At 42.6% G+C, this 21,516-nt stretch overlaps 1 protein-coding gene across 3 annotated transcripts in view; it reads left to right on the top strand.

The window, feature by feature from the left end:
- Positions 1 to 21,516, top strand: part of FYB1 (FYN binding protein 1) — a 602,843-nt gene that overhangs the window by 177,711 nt on the left and 403,616 nt on the right. The window contains exon 1 of one of the 3 annotated variants that reach the window (XM_069221345.1): positions 4,118 to 4,219. The exons of the other annotated variants lie outside the window; for them this stretch is intronic. The gene's annotated coding sequence lies outside the window, so the exon portion shown is untranslated. Of the gene's footprint in view, positions 1 to 4,117; positions 4,220 to 21,516 lie in introns of those variants that run through there. 3 annotated transcript variants of the gene reach the window in all.

Here is a 21,516-nt window from a genome sequence, read left to right as displayed (position 1 = left end):
CTGGATTCTAGATTGTGGACTCCAGGAGGGAAAGCTGGCAGGTGCTGGGCATACTGGACTGAGAAGGACGTGTCAGGGGTTACTGCTGCAGACTCAATAAAGCATCTACAGTTTTATGTGGCTCTGGCTTCTTCTAAAAAATGGTGACGAGGATGGGATGCAACCTTGCCTGAAACTATTATTCAGTGGGGTAAACAACAACCCCTGGTCCTCATCTAAAGCACCCTGAGTCTGCACATCTGACATTGAAGAGACAATGATAGCCTTCACCCACAGTGATTAAGGCTTCATCAGAAAGGAGGAATCATGCTGATCTGACTATATGGATGACTATTCAAGTGTTCTAGTATGTAAAATGTTTGGTGGGCCTATGTTATGGATTTGAGCTGAGCAGTGATTAAAGAAGCGTGGAAGTGTGAACTGCGAGCGGTAGCGCTTTATCTGCAAGTGACAATGTAACACAAGCAGAGCAGTGTTCCCAGCAAGTATTTGACTAGTGCGGGAGCTGGATCGGGAACAACCCCTAAAGCAACTGTCTTGGATATTAATGTTATTATAGACTGTCACCGGAGGCAAAATCGAGTCTCAACAGCATAATCAACTGTGTGCAAGCTTAGGTGAGGCCTGTCAGCCACCATAATTGCAGGTGAGCTACATTGCTTTACATGTCGGGCAGAGGAGCAGCGGCTTTTTGAAGGTAAACATAGCTGCAGGCAAAGATTGGGAGGAGGAACGCGCTGTGTATGGATGGAGCGCACAGAGAAGGTTATAACAAGGCAGCATTCACACACGGCGAAGAGGCCGTTCTCCATACCTTGGACTGTGCATGGATCATTTACATTGAAAAGGGTATATGCGTGCAGCAAACTGACTCTCTTCACACCATGAGCTGTGCGCGAAGACATCTCAGCAAGGTGATTACGTGTGAGTTCAAGTATTCTGCATGCGTTTTTATCCAGCAGGATGTGCGTGCATATAGAGTGTGTCAGATTGTTGCCAAGCAACTAATATTCTACGGGGCTGACACTGCAAGGAACACGTTGGAAATCACAGCTGAAATTAATGAAGAAAAGAATGGGCATCTGAGACAATGGTGAGTACTTCTGCTATTTTAGTCTTTTGTTTTAGTCAACAGCCAACTATATTTACTAAGACAACTTAGTAAGAAGTGACCTTATTGGGTGGGAGCATGTGTTGATATTAAATGATGAGGTATGAAATAGCTAACATATTACTAAGAGTATAAGCAACATGGAACTCCAAAGTTCCTACAAAGTCCAGGCTAACCAATAATGGGAAGATTGGTGTGAGACCTTTGAAACCTATATAGAGGGAGTGGGGGGTAACATTTGCTTCATCCTGCAAACTAGCTTTATTGAAGCATTGTTTTGGGGTATGGGGTAGGAAGGTTCTTACAACATAACCAAGCCTAAAAACTCAGTACTAGGTAACCTTGAAGGGGAAGAGGCATCTGAGTTGGATGAGGTGTCGTCTGATGAGCATGAGGATGCTATGAAAGCTCTAGAGGATAATTACAGCAAGAAAGTGAGCATAGTTGTCGAGAGACACAGATTCTTTTCCAGAGCACAAATGCCAGATGAAACAGTAGAGAAAGTTATATCTGCCCTGAGAATTCTAGCAGTAACTTGCAAATTCAAGGATTTACATGTGGAAATTATACAAGATCAATTTATAGGGCCAACAATGTCAAAATTCAAGAGAAATTATTAGAGCTAAAAGGTCCTTCCCTACACAAGACTGTAAATATAGCAAAACAGGTGGAAAATACATCTAGATATGTAAAATAACTAAAGGAAGATCAGGATCACAAAAAAGTAAGTGTAGTGCAGAAGATAAAAAATGTATATGACAAGCAAGACTTTTGTGCATGAAGAGAAATGGGTGTTACAGATGTGGCAGCACTAAAAACATGGCAGACGCAGGAACATGTCCTGCAATTAAAGCTAAATGTTTTAAGTGCAAAAAACTAGGATACTTTTCTCTCATGTGCAAAGTGTTCAGGGTGGTACTAAATGTACTGTAAATGTTGTAACTGACAAAAGCTATGTATACTTGCATGAGAGTGAGGACAAAGACAGAGTTGAGGTGCTAGTGATATGTGAAGACATATTGGGAGAAATAAAAGAAGGGTATCATCCTCCTAAATGCAGTACCAGGATGAACAAGACCAATGTCACACTGTGGACTGATTCATGTTCCCCATACACAATAATCAATAAGGAAAGTTGGAGGAGTTTGGGGGAATGTAAATTGGTGTCACCTAATATTGAGCCAGAGGATTACTGTGTCCTAAAATTACCTCATATAGGTTTCTTCAATTGTACAATAGAATATAAGGATAGATGGGCAAAATGGAGGGTATATGTGATAGAGGAGGGAAGAGTGCTTTTAGGGGGGAAGAAACAGAAAGCTCTGGGCATGGTTTTGGACTCCGGCACCCTGAGCAATTGTTATTGATGGAAGATGCTCAGAAGACAAAATGGTGCACAAAGTATCCAAAATAGTTTGCTGATAAACTACAATGTTTGGACATTTTTGAAAATCACATCATTTTGAAACGTGGGTGTGAACCCAAAGTACATAAAATGAGGAATGTTTCTCTTGCCCTAATAAAGGGTTGTGCAAAGTCGGTCCTGGAGGGCCAGGTCCATGCCAGGTTTTTAGCATATCCACATTTAGAAAAAACATGTTTCAGAAATCTACATTTTTCTAAATGTGGATATGCTATAAAGCTGGCATGGACCCCGCTCTCCAGGACTGACTTTGCAGAATCCTGCCCTAAGAGGTCAACTGAAGAAAGAACTTGATCGGCTATGTGAGGCAGAGGTGATAGAGCTAATGGAATTATCAGAGGGGCTAAGTCTGATAGTTTTAGCACCAAAAGCCAATGAGAAGTTATGCATGTGTGTTGACTTGAGGGATCTTAATCAAAGCATATGGTTAGCTCATCATCCGTTGCTGCACATAAATCAAATGGTCCATTGTATTAAGGATGCAAAGTATTTCTCTTCTATGGATCTGTCAAGTGCGTACCATCAGATTCGGATACACTCTGATTCTGTTCATAACTCCAGAAGGTGCATTTCATTTTGTGGGGATGCCATTTGGGATAGCATCAGCTTCTGCAGTGTTTCATAGACTAATGGCAAAAGTATTGAAAGAAATTTCAAATATTCTAATATTTCAGGATGACATTCTAGTGTGGGGTGTAGACATGGATGGTCATGATGGCAAATTGAATGAAGTTTTATCTAGGCCATAGGATGCCAACTTGACTGTAAGCATGGACAAAAGCAAGTTTGGAGTGCTGCAAGTAGATTATCCGTATCACACTTTGTTTGGCGAAGGGATTAAACCTAGGATGAAGCTGCTAAAAGCAATTGAACGCGCACCTTTGCTGATAGACAAACAAAATTACGATTGTTTCTCAATTTAGCCGAATATTATTCGAGGTTGGTGCAGCATTTTTCTGAAAAAGTACACATATTGAGGTAACTGATGAAAGAGGGAGGTCAATATGAATAGACACAGGAATGTTAAGTGCTTCAGAGGATCAAAGCAGATGTTGTGAAAGCTGTAGCATTAAAGCCAAATGCTCCTTGTGATGAAACAATTATAGTGGTAGACACCAGTGCTTACGGTATAGGGGTAGTGCTTATGCAAAAGAAGCAAGATCATGAAAAGGTGGTAGATTTTGTGTCACAAGCTCTTAAAGGTGCCGAAGTGACATACACATTTGTGGAAAGGGAGGCACTAGTGTGTTAGTGGAGTGTGGCGGGTGGAGAGTTTGACTGGGGTGTAACACCTGTCAAACGATAGCCCAGGTGTCCTAAGGCAAGCTCAGGGTGGACAGAAACCTCCCATGGAGCAGACGGGCAAAAGCTCGCTTGATCCCGCTTTTCAGTATGAATATGGACCATGAAAGCGGGGCCTCATGATCCTTCTGACTTTTGGGTTTCAAGCAGGAGGTGTCAGAAAAGTTACCACAGGGATAACTGGCTTATGGCGACCAAGCGTTCATAGCAATGTCTCTTTTTGATCCTCAGATGTTGGCTCTTCCTATCATTGTGAAGCAGAATTCATCAAGCGCTGGATTGTTCATCCACTAATTGGCCAGCACCTAGCATCTGACTTAGAACTGGTGCGGACCAAGGGAATCTGACTGTTTAATTAAAACAAAGCATTACAAAGGCCTGAGGTGAGTGTTGACATGTTGTGATTTCTACCCAGTGCTCTGAATTTCAAAGTGAAGAAATTCAATGAAGCACAGGAAAATGGCTGGAGCAACTCATTACATACTCAGTTGTGGAAAGGGAGGTTCTACCGTGCTGGTGTGGTTTATGCCATTTCAAAACCTTATTTGTGGGGAACAACATTCGAACTGAGAACAGACCACACACCCTTAGTTGACATTTTCACTACAAAAATGTTCTGCAAGGGCGACACCAAAGATTGCCAAGTGGCTCTATCGTCTACAAGAATATTATTTAAAATTGAAGTATGTTCCTGTTAACAAAAATCGTAATGCAGATTGCTTGTCTAGATTACCATTGAAGAAATGTGATGTAGACGGAAGAGATGACAGTAGTGAGGAATGAGTAGTAGCTAGTGTGAGAGAGTTGCGCAGTAGTGTCATAACAGACGAAGAATGGAAGAAAAGCTGCTGTGGAAGATGTTGTTGTAAAGCAACTCGCAGAATGCTTATCCAGCTCTTAGCAGAAACTAGGAGAAGTGAGCTTTCTGGGTATAAAATTATATGGTCTGAACTATCTGTGATAGATGGTATATTAAGAAAGAATGAAAGGTTAGTAGTGCCAGTGGGGCTGTGAGCAAGGTTAATGGGTTTATTGCATGAGGGACATGGTGGAATGTCTGATATGAAAAGAAAAGCACAAGAGAAGTTCTGGTGGCCGGGCATGGATAAAGAGATTTAGAGCCCTGTGCATCATTGCACAGCGTGCATGTGTAGTGGTAAATCTCGCAGATCAGAAGAATCATCCATAACATCGACTAAGCTTCCAGAAGGGCCCTGGCAAAAACTAGCTACTGACATTTGTGGACCATTCAGTGGTATACAATAGAAGGAAAATGGTATATAGTTTTTAATAGACTATTTCTTCAAGTGGCCTAAGATAACATGTGTGAGAGAGATAAAGGCAAGTTGTGTGATAGACTTCTGTGGAGAGAGAGGGTTTCCCAGAATGTCTTGTCAGTGACAATGGTCCTCAATTTATTGCTGATGAATTTGAGGAATTCTTTAAAAACATCTGGTGTGAAGCACCATAAAACAGCAGTATATAATCCAAAAGAAAATGGTTTTGTGGAAAGATTTATTCGGGTGTTAAAGGAGAGTATGCAATTGGCTCAGGAAGGTGGAATGAATTGTAAAGAGGCGGTTAAGGAGATGTTATGGAGTTATTGTAGTACATCACATTCAGTCACCAGAGAGACTCCCTTCTTATTATTGAATGGTAGATTAGCGTGTACTGTAGCGGCACCAGCATGGATGTACAAGTCGTGCAAGAAGGAAGTAGACAGGAAAGACTTGGAACAAAGGGTAGCTAAGTATCAAGAAAAATATGTGCATTGACATAAAGAAAGAGTGAAAAGGAGCACACGCAAATTTACTATAGGTGATTGGGTGAGAACTGCACAAATGAGGAGTCATAAATCTAGTCATACGAAGTGATCTGAACCCAAGAAAATAAGAAAAGCATTCAGAAACAATGTATGGTTGGAGGATGGGAAAAAGTGGAATGTGAGAAAAATAACATTGTGCAATGAGTTAGAACGTGAAAGGTGGGTAGGAGGTAAGAAACGGAATGATGAGGCACAATTAGGTGAGGAATCAAAATCGATGATGGAAAGATAGGAACGGTTAAGAAAAAAATCAAACTGTCACAAAAACTTTTTATTTTCATAAATTACTTTTAACAAGATAAAAAAAAAAATTGTATGTATAATGTTAGCAAAAGGGAGACGTGTTGTATCTTAGAAACCTTGATGCTGACTCTACTGGATTTTAGATTGTGGACTCCAGGAGGGAAAGCTGGCAGTTGCTGAGCAGACTGGACTGAGAAGGATATGTCAGGGGTTGTTGCTACAGACTCAATAAAGCATCAACATTTTTATGTGGCTGTGGCTTCTTCTCAAAAGAAAGGACTGACCACTAGGTGCAAACATGCCCAAGAACGTCCAAATCATCCCTATGGGACTGGAGAAATCTTAGTTGTAGGCTCAGGCGCCAGGAGTACCGGGCAGAGAACAACATGCATAGCACCCTACTTGTAGGAGAGGACATTCTACTGGGGAACGGCAAGTCCCCATGGTTCGACGCATCTCCTTCCAATTAAACCTGGATGGGGAGGATCTGTGCATGAGACCCCTTTGCTAAGATCTAGCTCTTGCCACCCCATCCCCTGAAGCCCAACCCAATTGAAGAAGATCTGGGGGAACCCATCCAACCCAGAACTGAAAAGGAGACCGATGTCAGATGCACTACCCGCCCCTGTTCCCTTGCTGGAGTTTGCAATACTGCTTCCTATCAGTGGCCAGCGTAGGCAAAAGAGGATAAAGATGCTCCCACCTCTGGGTGGGAGCCAAAGATGAGCAGTTTTGCTCTGGCATGAGGCTTGAAGCGGGAGCAGAAGAGAGTGTTACTGGCTCACGCTCAGGTCAAAAAGGCATGTGGGGAGCTGGCAGGGGCCACTGGGCTATTATAGCTCACCACTTCTCTTTAAGAGAAATAGCTGCATGTGCATGCCCTGAAGGGGACAGGGGTGTCCATAAACCAAACATGAAGTATGGCGCGATCTCGCTGGTTTAAAAAACAGAGCTGATTAGATATGCATGCTTCAAGGTATAAGAGCACTCCATAAGCCCCCAGGGCAAGTCTTTTAATAAGTCTAAAGGAAACGTAAATGTTTAGAAAGTTACCTTTTCCCTGCTTAAAGGTCATGTAGGGTGCTTTAGCCTTTCCAGCCCAGTAATTAGCCTTGAATGGGTATGAACAGCTGTGAAATGCCTCCCAGGAGCAAACAATAGGCTGACCTGAATGGGCAGAGATGACTCTCCTAAAGTTCGCACAATATACAGGGTTGTGGCTGTTAACATCCTTTTTGACACTACAGTGTCGAATCCTGCTTGAGTGTTAAATTCTGCTTGGCAGGTCTGCTTGGTTTACAAATACCCCTTGGGCACACTTGAAAGGGGAGAGAACAGGATCCACTGTCTGGTTGTCTAAGTACTCTGCTTCTGTTTTGCCAGTGTTCTGTCTCACGCTTGTGGAAGACTTGAAAGGGGGGAGAAGAGGATACCAAGACAATTTTTGTGGATCCACTGTCTGCTTGTTGAAAGACACTGTTTTTAACCTTGCAGTCCTCTGTATCTAGGTTTACTGTGGGTACAGTAGCTGCCTCAAACTGGATTTTAATGCTACATGTGGGAGGACAATACATCCTCACTCCCCACAGATACCTCCAGCCCTCAGAGCCAAAGTTTACAGTGACTGAAGACTTTCACCATCGAGAAAACACTCAACTGGGTACTGTTGGCCCCCAGGACATTTTACCCCATTGGTTAGGGCATGCCCAGCAGTCATTCCTTGCCATTAACTAGTGCCAGGTATAAATGTGGCACCTCCTGGCACCAACTTCAGAACACTTTCTGGACCAACAGAAGATCAAAGATGTACTGGACATTGTGCCTATGAACTGAGAGGAGCCTGGAGGGACTGGACCTGCTTCCTCTTATACCTGGAAAAGAAGTGGATTCCAAGTGTCATAAGGCTGACCTCCTGTTCAAGTTACATGAATAAAAAGCTACAAATGCCATTTTCCTGGAACTACCCATCTGACCAGTGACAACCTGGTTCTGGTCTGGACCCTGTTGATGGCCTCTGTCTGACACCATGGGAATCTCTGAGTGCATCTTCTAATGTACTAGAGGGCTTTTGAAGGGTACTCCTGTGGTATATTGGGAACAGACGGACTAAGTCAGATGGTAAAGTCTTTGACCAGGAAAAACCTGGTATGTGTATCTGACATGCGATCCGCCACTGTCAGCCTCAATTGTGCCTAGGTCTGGGTCTACTGCAACCCTTAAATATCATTGGCGATTTGATGCTTTTCAGCGCTATTGCTTCTTACAAATTTAAAACTTCATATCTCCAGTTCCCGTTATTGGATTTGTACAATTTTGGTATCATTTTGTTTATTAAATTTCGGTGTCGTTTTCTACTTTAGTTTATGGTTTCAGTTAGTTTGCATTTTTATTTAGTACTTATTTGTTACTGCATAAATACTTTACACATTGCACTGAGTTAAGCCTGTCTGATCAGTGCAATAGCTACCAGGGGGTTGAGCACACATTAATTTAGATGCGTTGAGGGTTCACCCTGACAAGGGTTATGATTAATCCTTGAGGTGGGTAGTCCCCATCCCAAATAGTAATCCAATTTCTTACATATTGCACTTACTGCAGGTGGGGATTGTGGATATAGGGTGCAGGAGCCACTAGTGGTGAAACATGATATGAGGATGACACCAAAGGTATTTTTTATCAACCTGACTGTACATATTTATAATTTATTGTGTAGAATTTAGTAGTGTATGTGTAATGAAAGCAATTCCCTTATGATAAGAAAAAGCACTGGCTAGTCAATCATTTATTGAGTGTTGTTGAGGTGTACCAGCACTGTGTACTAGTTTACATAGGCAGCTCATTTCAGCAGTTTATCATTTCATTATCAACAGTATAATATTCTTTAGTGGGTGTGGTGGATTGGCCCATGATTCTTTATGTCTCCCATGCCCTAGCAGTCTAGGCCATGTGGTTTATCTTCAAGATTGCTCTCAATAGCCAGGGTGTGCAATGAATGAAGCCGTGCATCCCACATTTGCAGCTAGGAGTCTTCAATGTGGGACCTTAACAACAGCCTTTCTGAACAGCATCAAAATACAAACTTGGGAATGGGTATGGCAGTGCCCAGATGAGCAGCAGTGCATCTCGAAGTCAGATATCCATTAGGGATAGTTGATGCTTCCAGGTCATCTCTGACAGTAATCTCTTGCCCAGTGGCAGCTCCTGGGCAGATCCATCTCTCCACCTGGTGATCACGCAGTCTTTGTCAGTTGTGCTAGCACCAGATTAAACCATGAATCACTGCCAGTGATCTACTTCTAGTATAAACTTGAAAAACAGCACTCCAGGGAAACTGCACACAAAGGTAGGGAGACGCTCTTACGGTATGGGGCCACTCCTGGCATACCCCTTTTGGTAGTCAGATTCTCGGAGCTAAGTAACTTTCTTCTCTTTAGAAAACCCCATTCAATGATGTCCACTGATATGCTTTATGAAAATCCATTCTAAGATGACTGCTGGTTTGTAGCCTCTTTAGGCACACCCCCAGCTCCCCAGCCGAAAGTGTTGTCTTAGGTGATGTTTCATCACTTTTTGAATGCTAGCTGCCAGGCAGACACCAGCCCTTGTTACAGGGAAGCTCTTCGAATATGTTCAGAGCACTCATTTCCTTGGTAAGGATAAACGTGGGACTGAAACCAGGATGTTTGGATCTCACATGAATATACCTTGTCAAGACAAGTCAGGTGGATCCACTGTCTCAAGCTTCAGAACTGGTGTGAGTTGGTTCTTCTGCAAGCAGCCTTTGTAGGCTTCTCTCCAGACACAACCTTTGTGTAAAGTATTGTTTTAAGGGCAGGGAGCACTGGGGCTGGCTTGAAGCTGGACCACCCACAACATGGACAAAATGAGGAGTGTTTCCTGCACCAGACTGTCATCAGTCATCCCAAAGCCGTAATTAGAGACAGAAATGTCCTCACCAACCTTGAACAACAGAAACTGAAGTGCCATTCTTCACCCCTAATGTATATCAGATGGAAGGGCTCAGGAAGAAAGAATCAGCAGCCCTTTTGCTAACAAAGCCTTCATGGAATTCATGAAACTTCTAGAGATGACACAGTCATTCAAAAGGAATAGTGAGAAAGATGAAGTGCAGTAAGATATTTGGGTCGCCAAGAATGTTCAAGTAGCCAAGAATTTTCAAAGTTAATCTATACTGAAAATCACAGCAAATCCTTTCCGCTTTTTTGCAATTATACTTTAAAGAACTGGCAGAATATCATGTGATTTAAAAGCAAATCATGTATTTAAGGTTTCATGTCTAGTCTGACATCCAGAGCTTAAAAATATCAGAAGTAAAAACGTTTTTCTTCGTCTTACATAAAATGCACAAACTAATAATAACTGCACTGTACTGTATTTAACGTCCATCCGACATAAGCAACATCCTCTGTCCAAACACAAGGGAAGGGTTGAAAGGCATAACATCAGGAACAGAGAAGGAAGAGAGATAGGCAAGAAAGCTAGCAAATCACAAGTAAGGGACTGACCCGAACTCCACTCTCTAAATTCAAATAAAAATGCATATATAATGCTGCATTTTGTTTGAAGCTGAGCTTAATTGTTGATTAAATCTTTGTGTTCACTGAATTCCCAGTCAACCGTGGGGAGATGGTGTCATTCTTTAGCATTCTTGTTTTATAGGGCATTTAGCGATTGGCTGTTAGGGTAAAAAAAAAGAAAAAAAGGTGCCAAATAAAACAGTTATGTAAAACGGCCAACACAAAATGCCAAATGACTGCCACAAAAGTCTGTAGTCTATGCACTCGTGTGGATTCACACTTAAGTTTAAATTGTGGTTGCACTGTTTACTTTTCAAGAGGTGCCCGAATACTTATTGACGTACTGTCCTACGCTGTGCCACGGCACACCTGATAGGGTGTGAACAATGCAGGCCAGGACAGTGCATGGGTTTATTATAAACATGATCTGTCTCCACTACAGGCACAAACTCGCGTGTGTAGAGGAGAGGTCTGTGGTGACCGCTGACTACCAGTTTAAAACTGCCAGATCGTGCCTTCACTGCAGAGGATGGACTATCAAATATTCAAGTCGGAGTAAGTGCCCCTGCAGGCGGGTGCAGTGTTTCACTACACCCACCTGCAAGTGGACCTCACCGGATGATAAGTGGCCCTTCAAATACCTTCTTAAAAGGAGCCCTCAGGGTGCACTCATTCTGCATCTCTTTCCATATGACGCAAAGTCCGTGCACCGCTTGAGATCCTGTTTTCTACTATGCTTGCATCAGTAATACACTGGGGCATTGGGGTAATGGTGTTTGAGGTAATGGTATTTCGCCAATTTCAATGGGTCATGCCCCCATCCGACTGGGGAATGGTTCTGTGATAGTGGGAGGGCACACTATGTGCTTCTGTGACATCTGCTAGAGAGGTGACTCGGCAAGCATCTGTGGCACTTTCTGTATTACGGTAGTGGCCCAGGTGTGTAAGACATGGAAGCAAATGCCCCTTACGTCAATGGGGCAACTCTGTACTTTGACACCAGATTTAATTGGCGAAACCTGCTCATAAAAGGAAGTGGTTTTGGGATGGTGCAAAACAGGTATAACTATTGTTTGTTCACAACATTCTCAGTTACGCGATTTTGAATTTAGATTTACCCGAGGATCATTGACAATAATAACGAGTTAATAAAATACGATTTCCTAAGCGGATTCACAAAAAATAATTCTAGTATTATTATTCAGTTAAAATTGGTACTAATTTTTCCCGTACTAGATAGATAAAGTTCACGCTAGCTTTTCCAGTTTTTTATTTTATTTTCATAAGGCACTCTGCAGACGTAACCGTATATTTAGGCGCTAGTAAAGACAACATTACAAATGTCACTGGGAAATACAGATTAACAAAGCAGCCCGTTTTTAGAGCATTTGGCACGGGGAGCAGAGATTTTTCGGCCTGAACAGCAAGTGGCAGGCAATTCCAAAACTTGGAACCTAGAACCAAGTACCACCAATCACCTCGAGACTTACATTTGGATTGAGGGACTACAAAGTGTGAAAGGTGTGCTCAATTGGGTGAAAACAAGGGCATTTTATACATCTGGTCAGATGATTCCATCCTGCAGAGTTGGAATTTAAAAGCTTACTTTGGCTCAATTTGAATAATTTAACATAGTGCCTAGTCTATATAGCACTTTTCTATAAAGATAATTGAGTGGTGTTATAAATGGCCCTCTCTACAGGATCGCCCCAAACCTTTTGCCTTCCTCCTCCTACATTTTTCGGGATTTTTGCTCTTGTTGGCCTTAGGACTCTGTGCATTTTACCACTGCTACCTAGTGTTGTAGTGCTTGTGCTCACTCTCCTAAACATGGTTTGATTTGCATAAACCTAATTGGCATATTTCATTTACATGCAAGTCCCTTGTAGAGTGGTATACCATACGCCGGGACGTGTAAACTAAATGCTACCAGTGGGTCTGCAGCACTTATTGTGCCACATACTTAAGTAGCACTTTAAAACATGTCCCAGGCCTGCCTTTGCAGCCTGAATGCAGTGCCCCACTGCCAATTTGACTTGGCATTTAAAACCCCTTGCCAAGCCTTACACTCCCCTTTTATTACATATACATCACTCCTAAGGTAGACCCTAGGTAGCCCATAAGGCAAGGGGCTGTATAATTAAAAGGTAGGGCATGTACTTTTTAGTGTTCTATGTCCTAGTACTGAAAAACTCCCAGATATGTTTTTCACTACTGTAAGCCCTACCCCTCCCCTAGGATTACATTGGGAATTTCTTATTATATTTAATAAGCAGTTTGTCCTAAACCAGAGGTGGTAGATAAATCATGTTTGGTATCTATGAGGTCGTGTGATAAACCCACTTTAATGGTAAAGTCAGATTCATCATTACAAGAGTGAAAATGCCACTTTTAGAAAGTTAGTATTTTCCTGCCCTCAGCCCTCTGTGCCTGTAGCCTGTCTTAGGTGACACAACTATGTGTAACTGTGCCTGTAGCCTGTCTTAGGTCACATGACTATGTGTAACTGACAGTTGGGACTTTGTGAATTCACCCCAGATAGTCACACAATAGTGGGATTAGCAGAGCCTGAATGGGCCATTAATTGACTTGATGGAGGGCGTAGCTAAGCACAGCCCCACTTACAACTGAATAGGATGTGTTCTGCCACCACACAATAGGCTTAACAACCCTGTATTGTCAGTGCAGCCCGCTATGAGACAGGTGAGGTGGGAAACTCCTGGAACTTCAAATAATCCTAGTTGAATCTTCATTCAACTTCAAGGAGAGGGCACCAGGATAATAAAATAGGGCTCTCAGACCCACTGTTCAGTTCACCACCGGCCCTGTGGAAGGATTTTAGAGGACTACCTGTTGCTGTGACCTGCTGTGCACTCTGCCAGGCTGCTGCTATACTTGGAAGGACTGCTTTGCTGCCTGAAGCCTTGCTTGAACCACCAGAGGCAGGTCATACCGTGGTGCCCTGCATCTTCACCTGCACCCAGGGCCTCAGAAGTGACTCAAAGGGTTGGTTTTGCTGGCCTCCTGTTTAGAGCCACAGGGACATAACAGGCTCCCACCATCTTGAAGCCACACCTGGACCCAGCCTGAGTGAGTCCTGACCCCCCAATTGGTCTCCATCCACTCCTGAACCATTGGCTGTGGTGCTAAATGTGTGTAGATGTCCAGTTTCTAAAACTGGGGGCTTGCTATTTTGAACCTTTAACTTTGGTGGTTTTGGTATCAAATAATTTATTAAAATTTTCTCTATTGTTCTAAATTGGTTTGGGATTTTTATTGTGCTGTATTTTCACTGCCCTATATCTCACAAGTGGGAACTGAAACAACTTTAATTAACAATCCGAGAGGTCAACATCCATTTGATGTTTCAGAATACTCACAGGTGACCCCAAGATGGGCTTTATTCACAAAATTAAAATGAAAGAGTATGGGTGGAGATTTACATCTTGAAATACTTGTCCTTTTCTGTTTTTTCCAATTCACAAATATTCCCAGGTGTCCCCCTCAAAAGCTGCACCAGACACAGGTTTCCAGACGTTTTTGTGCAATTTGACATTTAACTTTTTTAAGAGTCTCCAGTTCCCCCTATGCATAGTTCTCCATCAGAGTGCTACCTCCTGCGCAAATACACCTTTTCCTTCTCATGGAAAACCTTTCCCCAAAAGAGGAAGCCCTTCACTTATATTCCCACCAAATCTAGGTCAATCCATTCCCCTTCCTATCATGAAAAGGAACTTACTTCAGCCCTTGGCTAGAATAAATCTCCGATGATTTCCAGGCAGGAGGTGTTTGGAAATGCCCCAAAATTGACATGTTTGTGTGCACTCCCAAACGTTAATGTTAAACAATGGGGGTTATTACAACTTTGGAGGAGGTGTTAATCCGTCCCAAAAGTGACGGTAAAGTGACAGATATACCACCAGCCATATTACAAGTTCCATAGGATATAATGGACTCGTAATACGGCTGGTGGTATATCCGTCACTTTACCGTCACTTTTGGGACAGATTAACACCTCCTCCAGAGTTGTAATAACCCCCTAAATCTTTGAATGTCCACTACCCATCCCTTGAGTGAGATTCGGTACTGCAGATCTCTTTCTACACAATTGTGGCAGAGAAATCCGCAGTTGTAAAAGCAAACCTGCCTACCAGAAATCAATTTGTGAAACTCTAGCAGTCATGCAAAAGGTAAATTTGGTTGTAAACTTACATTTATGACCAAGTTTACGTTTATGAATATAGCACCATGTTTTTACACTCTGCAAATATTGAGGGGGATAGGATGACAGAAACAGAGCAGAGGGGAAGATAATTGATGCATTTGACCTAGCAATATTATCATGGTTCTTCACAGCCAGTAGCAGTAAAATATTATGCTGCATATACCTAGGTTAAACACACTGAGGCAAGCAGAGGCATTCAGAATCAGAGGGTTTCTAGAGTTCAAGTGCTGCCAATGAAGAAAGCCAACCCAAAGCTTCCTCTTTTGACTTGTTGCAGACGGCATACTTCATTAGACGCTGTTGCTACATATTGAGTATACTTTAGATAGGAACATGTTAAAACCATCCCCTCTATCGCCGAGAACTAAGTATATAATGATTTGACAGGAAATAGAAAGAAACAAAATAATTAAATTATGCAATTATTACTGCCAGGTACACAGTTTTGTTCCAATCAGCCTTGGATAGATGAAAAGTTAAGTCACCTTTGCTATTAGTACATCTTGCAGATTAAAGGATAAGTTCAATAGCTGGAGGAATATTACTTAAGGTACATTGGCCACTGCAAATCCTGCTATGTGTGCTGGCCTGTGCTGACACGCAGGTGGAGGTCTTCTTCCCGCCGTAGGTTCAGAAACTGCATGTTCTCTGGTGAGACACCTAACTAATATCACCACTAGAAGTCAAATCGATCTTGGGTCCTAGTGAGGGTGTGGGAATTGGATTTATTGATCACAAATCAAAAACATAGAAAACCTAACATATCAACACCATGGCTAGTTTAACCATAAAACAAAACTCCAAACTGAATAAAGTTTCAAGGCCACAAAGCTGATGTAGCATAAATGGTGTGCAAAACTAAATTATAAACATCCATGAAAACCATAGGTTGACCAATCGTCGAAAGAGATTAAGCCTACCAAACATCAATACTATTAAACACTCCAAAAGTATGGCACAGATTAGCAAAACTATAATATGCACATTAAAGTCAGATTTCAAAGCAGATGATGGTGATCAGTTCAGAATTGATTGGGCATATTAGTATTGAACAGCATAAGCAAGTGTTGAAATTAGGAAAAATACCTTTAATTCTTCAGAAGACATTTAAGAATCATAGGGGTGAAGGAGAAGAGAGAGCAGCGCCACATCCAGGATCACTAGCATGTCAAGACTGACTCTAGGAGACTCACATAAAGTTTCAAAGTTACTCACTAATTAGAAATATCCATGGCCTTTCGATTGGTCCTTCAGGTGGGCTCATCTTACGCACAAGATTCAGCATCCAATGGTAGCCGCAGACACCATCAAGTTTGCAACTATTCCGGATTTTCTCAGAGAAATGACATGATGAAGTCATACAGTTCTGCCAACATATTACATTGTCTAGTTGATTGCAACATCAGGATCCTCTCTCATGGTACACAAGATGAACTATACAATTCTCACACAGATTTAAGATGATTTCCTATCTTGTTCAACAGCTAGAACAAATATTGTTACATTATAAATGTTGAAACATGTTCTCAGTCTTTAATACAATAGGACATTCAGCGTCACGTCAGCAAACTAGGGAAATAAGTCAGGTCAGAGGGAAACAGAATTAAAAAGTAATTTTCCTCTTCTTCTGCAGAAATAGGTCTTCAGCCCTAGTAAAGCTACACATTCTAATTTAGTTTAATGCATCTGAACTTATTGCACACCTTACAATTTTATTCAAATATGCATAGCAAATTATTTAATTGCAAACACTATTTATGACTTATTAGAACAGTTTAAATGTGCATTTATTTTCCTGCACACATGTAACTTCACGTTAATAACTTCTATTTAAATATGATTAATTCATGTTCATTTAATACTTTAACTTCTATTATTGATCGAATACAATACTTGTTAATTCATGCCAGTAGCTTACTCGAATCTAAATGCAATATTATCTTTCATGTTAAAGCACAATATCAAATACGAATGTAGGCCACATTGTCCACCATATTTCAAACGTGCACATTTTAGATTTCGTGTTATTTTTCTCTGTTAGACTTTTAAATGAAGGTTAATTAATCACTGTATGCTAACTTCTATGCCACTAATAGAGTAGTAAAATGTGATCTCTTTCACCTGCGATGTGGATGCTCTTTAGCTCTAGTCTACCCCAATGATGGACATCTACAATGGAATGGCAGAGAAATATCCCTCAGAAGACAAAGCCTCTGGGTTTTAATTAGGTTTTTAGACACTGATCTTGCCATGCCTCTTGAACATCACTCGAAGAACCACACAGCTGGGAAAATATAGTACTGAAGAACCTAACACTGTGCCTTAAGTAGCAGTAAATTTCCCAGTGTAAGTAGTCACCAAAAATGTGATGCATAGTTAAGCTGCACCCACGCTGCAGCAAGGTATCTGTAACACTCCATCAAACAGTGCAACTTACATAATTAATCTCCAACTACTTCTTTCTACTCACTGACAAAAAATAACAAATTCTGTCAAAGACCTGTTCTCTGAGTCAGGGTTTTTCTCTAAAGCAAGGGGACACTTACATATGACCTTCAGCTCTAAACTTTGCCCATTCTGTTTGAAGCCAGAAGTTCTTAAAGCCTGAGGAGTTGTGTTGTCAACAGTCTGTATTTATGCTTTGCTTGGCTCACAGCACTTGGATTCCTGTAGCAGTCTCAAATGTACCATACTTACACGAACGCAGGTTTTCATTCTGTACTCCTACCGAGGGAGGATATCGACCTGTCATATTTAAGTATTGATGACATTTTTTATAGCGCTAAGATCACAGGTTTTTCTAAAATCTTTAAGCCCTGAGTCTGAAGGAAAACATAGGACTGTGCACATTTTAGTGGCAGGTTTTTTGAGTCAAAAGAGGGCCCAAAAAACATAGGCGCCTATGGAGAACAGGGGTGCTCTGGTCGCAGTCTGCTAGCACGTAAGTACCTGCATCCTCGGGGAGCAGACCAGGGGGGTTTGTAGAGAACTGGGGGGGACACAAACAGGCACACAAAACACACCCTCAGCGGCACAGGGGCGGCCGGGTGCAGTGTGCAAAGTAGGCATCAGGTTTGCTATAGGAAGCAATGGAGGGACCCGGGGGTCACTAAGGCGATGCAGGCAGGCACAGGGGGGCTTCTCGGGCCAGCCACTGACTTGGCTAGGATGAGGGCTGCCTGCTGGTCACTCCTGTACTGTGGGTGGTTCCTCTCGGTCCTGGTGGCTGCGGGTGCAGTGCAGTGCTTGGTCCAGGCGTCGGGTTCCTTGTTACCAGGCAGTCGCGGTCAGGGGGAGCCTCTGGGTCATCTCCGCAAGCGTCGCTGTGGGGGTGCAGGGGAGTCGACTCAGGTTACTCACGTTGTCGCAGTCGCCTGAGAGTCCTCTCTGCAGTGTTAGTTCTCTGGAGCTTGAGCCTGGGGCGTCGGGTGCAGAGTGAGAAATCTCACGCTTCCGGGGGGAAGGGAGAGTTCTTTCAAAGTTGCTAGAAAGTTGCAAAGTTGTTGCTGTTTTTGAACAGTGCCGCTGTTATCTGGAGTTTCTTGGCCCTTCGGGTTCAGGGCAATCCTCTGAGTCCTCAGAGGTCGCTGGTCTTTTTCGGATGCGTCGCTGTGCAGGTTCTTTGAGTCTGGAGACAGGCCGGTAGGGCGCCAAGTCAGTTGGTGTCTCCGTTGTCTCTCCAGGGCTTTCAGGTCAGCAGTCCTTCTTCTTTCTTCAGGTTGCAGGAATCTGATTTCCTGGGTTCAGGGTCGCCCCTACATACTAAATTTAGGGGTGTGTTTAGGTCTGGGGGGCAGTAGCCAATGGGATGAATCCTCCAATCTCAAGATGGAGGATTTCTAAAGGCAGGGGTCACCTCAGCTCAGGGCACCTTAGGGGCTGTCCTGACTGGTGGGTGGCTCCTCCTTGTTTTCCTCATTATCTCCTCCAGCATTGCCACCAAAAGTGGGGGCAGTAGCCGGAGGGGCGGCATCTCCACTAGCTGGGATGCCCTGGGGTGCTGTAACAAAAGGCTCACCACCAGGTTTTACAGTTTCTGCAGGGGGAGGTGAGTAGCACCTACACCCGGTACAGGCTTTGTTCCCGGCCACAGAGTGACAAAGGCACTCACCCCATGTGGCCAGAAACTAGTCTGGTTGTGGCAGGCTGGCAGAAACTGGTCAGCCTGGCACTAGGATCGGGCTGGTATTCAGGGGGCATCTCTAAGATGCCCTCTGGTGTATTTTACAATAAATCCCACACTGACATCAGTGTGCATTTATTGTGCTGAGAAGTTTGATACCAAACTTCCCAGATTTCAGTGTAGCCATTATGGAACTGTGGAGTTCGTATTTGACAAATTTCTTTATGGCTACCCTGCACTTACAATGGTCTAAGGTTTTGCTTAGGCACTGTAGGGCATAGTGTTCATGCAATTATGCCCTCACCTGTGGTATAGTGCACCCTGCCTTAGGGCTGTAGGCCTGCTAGAGTGGTGACTTACCTATGCCACAGGCAGTGAGAGGTTGGCATGGCACTCTGAGGGGAGTGCCATGTCGACTTAGTCATTTTCTCCCCACCAGCACACACAAGCTGTGAGGCAGTGTGCATGTGCTGAGTGAGGGGTCCCAAGGGTGGCATAAGACATGCTGCAGCCCTTAGAGACCCTCCCTGGCAACATGGCCCTTGGTACCAGGGGTACCATTTACAAGGGACTTATCTGTGTGCTAGGGCTGTGCCAATTGTGGGAACAAAGGTACAGTTTAGGGGAAGAACACTGGTGCTGGGGCCTGGTTAGCAGGGCCCCAGCACACTTTCAATCATAACTGGCATCAACAAAAGGCAAAAGGCAAAAAGTCAGGGGGTAACCATGCCAAGGAAGGCATTTCCTCACAATTGTATTATACTATGTCGACCTCAAAAAATTGCTGTATATAAATATCGATTCAAATATATTGTGTACCACGATATCAACTTCACATTAACTCTATGTAAATACCAAAACCCATTAAATCAAACATGTAAATTTCGCAATAAATAAAAAATTGATAGTCAAAATTCTGAAGTTCATGATGTTGATAAACCTATCTACATTATAAATCGAAACCAAAAGATAGAACAATAAATTATTGAGATATGTATTATTAGCCAAATATTAAAATAAAAAGACATTTATAAAACCAAATAAAATTCAAATATACCAAAAACATACATCTAATGAGCATTTTTCCATACAAAGAAACAATCCCATTTGTGTCTGCACCTTGCAGATAAGACAAACGCCTGCCACATTGTCCAAATAACTTTAAAAAAAAGCAATTTTTCATTTAGGGCTGCAGAAAAGAAGATAATTGTGAGAAATTAAGTTGTTCGTTGGAGATAGGGGGTGAAGCCCTACTCAAGCAACAGTCACAATCCTTGTCAGGGTAAACCATGGAAAGTCACTTTATTAACCATTGCTTAACCCTATGGTTGCTTGGAACAAAAGTAGTCAGGCTTAACTTAGAGGCAAGACGTAAAGTATTTATGCAGCTCTCAAACAGTATTAAAGTGGAACACATCAAAAGAAAAATCCCACACCAGTTTAGAATAAGAGAGTAAAATGTAATGAATTATATGAAACAAAAATGACAAAAATCTAATCAGTAGAACTGGCGATATTGAATTTTAAAGGTTTAAGTAAAAGTAGTGCCAAATGTTGCAAAGCAGTAGCTGAGGGTTGTGCTGGAGTGGAACAAAGTCACACTTTCAGGCTGCCTCCAATGGAGTGCAGGCTGGACACAGGACAAAGTTTGGCCCACTGGGTATGCAGTCTACACGACATTGCTTTGCAAGGCTTTGCATCATCTTGCATTGGTTCCAATAAAGCTATACGGTGTGGGACTTTGTGTCAGTCTGCATCATTTCCGATGAAGCTGGCAGCTGTGTGCAAGGCTTTGAGGGGCTTCCCACTGCTTTGCAACAGTTTTGGTGGAACTTTCAGTTAGGCCAGGAGGAGCTCTCATGGATGCCAGCCATGGGCACGATATGCTAGTGGGAGATTTTTGGTAAGTGAGGTGAGGCAAGGTCTTTGAAGGGTAAGAAGGGCTGTGCACAGCTCTGCCCCCCCTTCCCCCGGCCATCCTGCTTGGATTGTCATTCCTGCCAACATCCAGTCCCTCTATTGTGTTGCTGTCTGGGAGGAATACACAAAGGCCAACTACACCTAATTATGTGACACAGGAAATAGGCTGCCAGCACCAAATGCTTAGGAGAAGAAAATGCCAACTTTCTAAAAGTGCCATTTTCAGAATCGTGACTTAAAATCCAATTTTACCATTAAAGAGGATTTTAAACTACAATTCCTTAGACAACATACTTGATACTTCTGCCTGCTCCTAAACAAAGTTACCATTTATTAAATGTCATAAGGGAACTCAATGTTATCCTTTGAAAGAGTTTGGACATACAGAGGTGAAACATTTATTTGTGTGTTTTTCACTTCCAGAATATGTTAAACTTAAAGGTTACATGGTCAACCTTCTAAAGACAATGCACCCTGCCCTATGGGATGTTTAGGGCCTACCCCAGGGGCGACATATATCTTAAAAGGGAGTTTTAGGCTTGAAAAAGGGGTTATTTTGCAAAGTCGAACTGCCAGCTTAAAACTGCACACAGGCTGCAATCACCCACCAGAGACATGCTTAAAAAGGCTCCTTAAGTGGGTGACACAATGAGTGTTGCTGGCACACAAGCAGCATTTAATATACAGGCCATGGGTACATGTAAAACCACTTTACTAGGGGCTTATAAGTCAATTGTGTGGAAAGCCAATTTTACTATGCTTAGAGGAGAGAGCACAAGCAATTCAAAACTGGTTATCAGTGATAA

The sequence above is a fragment of the Pleurodeles waltl genome, chromosome 1_1, assembly GCF_031143425.1.
Source record: "Pleurodeles waltl isolate 20211129_DDA chromosome 1_1, aPleWal1.hap1.20221129, whole genome shotgun sequence".
Taxonomy (NCBI): Eukaryota; Metazoa; Chordata; class Amphibia; order Caudata; family Salamandridae; genus Pleurodeles; species Pleurodeles waltl.
This window is presented reverse-complemented; position numbering and strand designations above follow the sequence as displayed.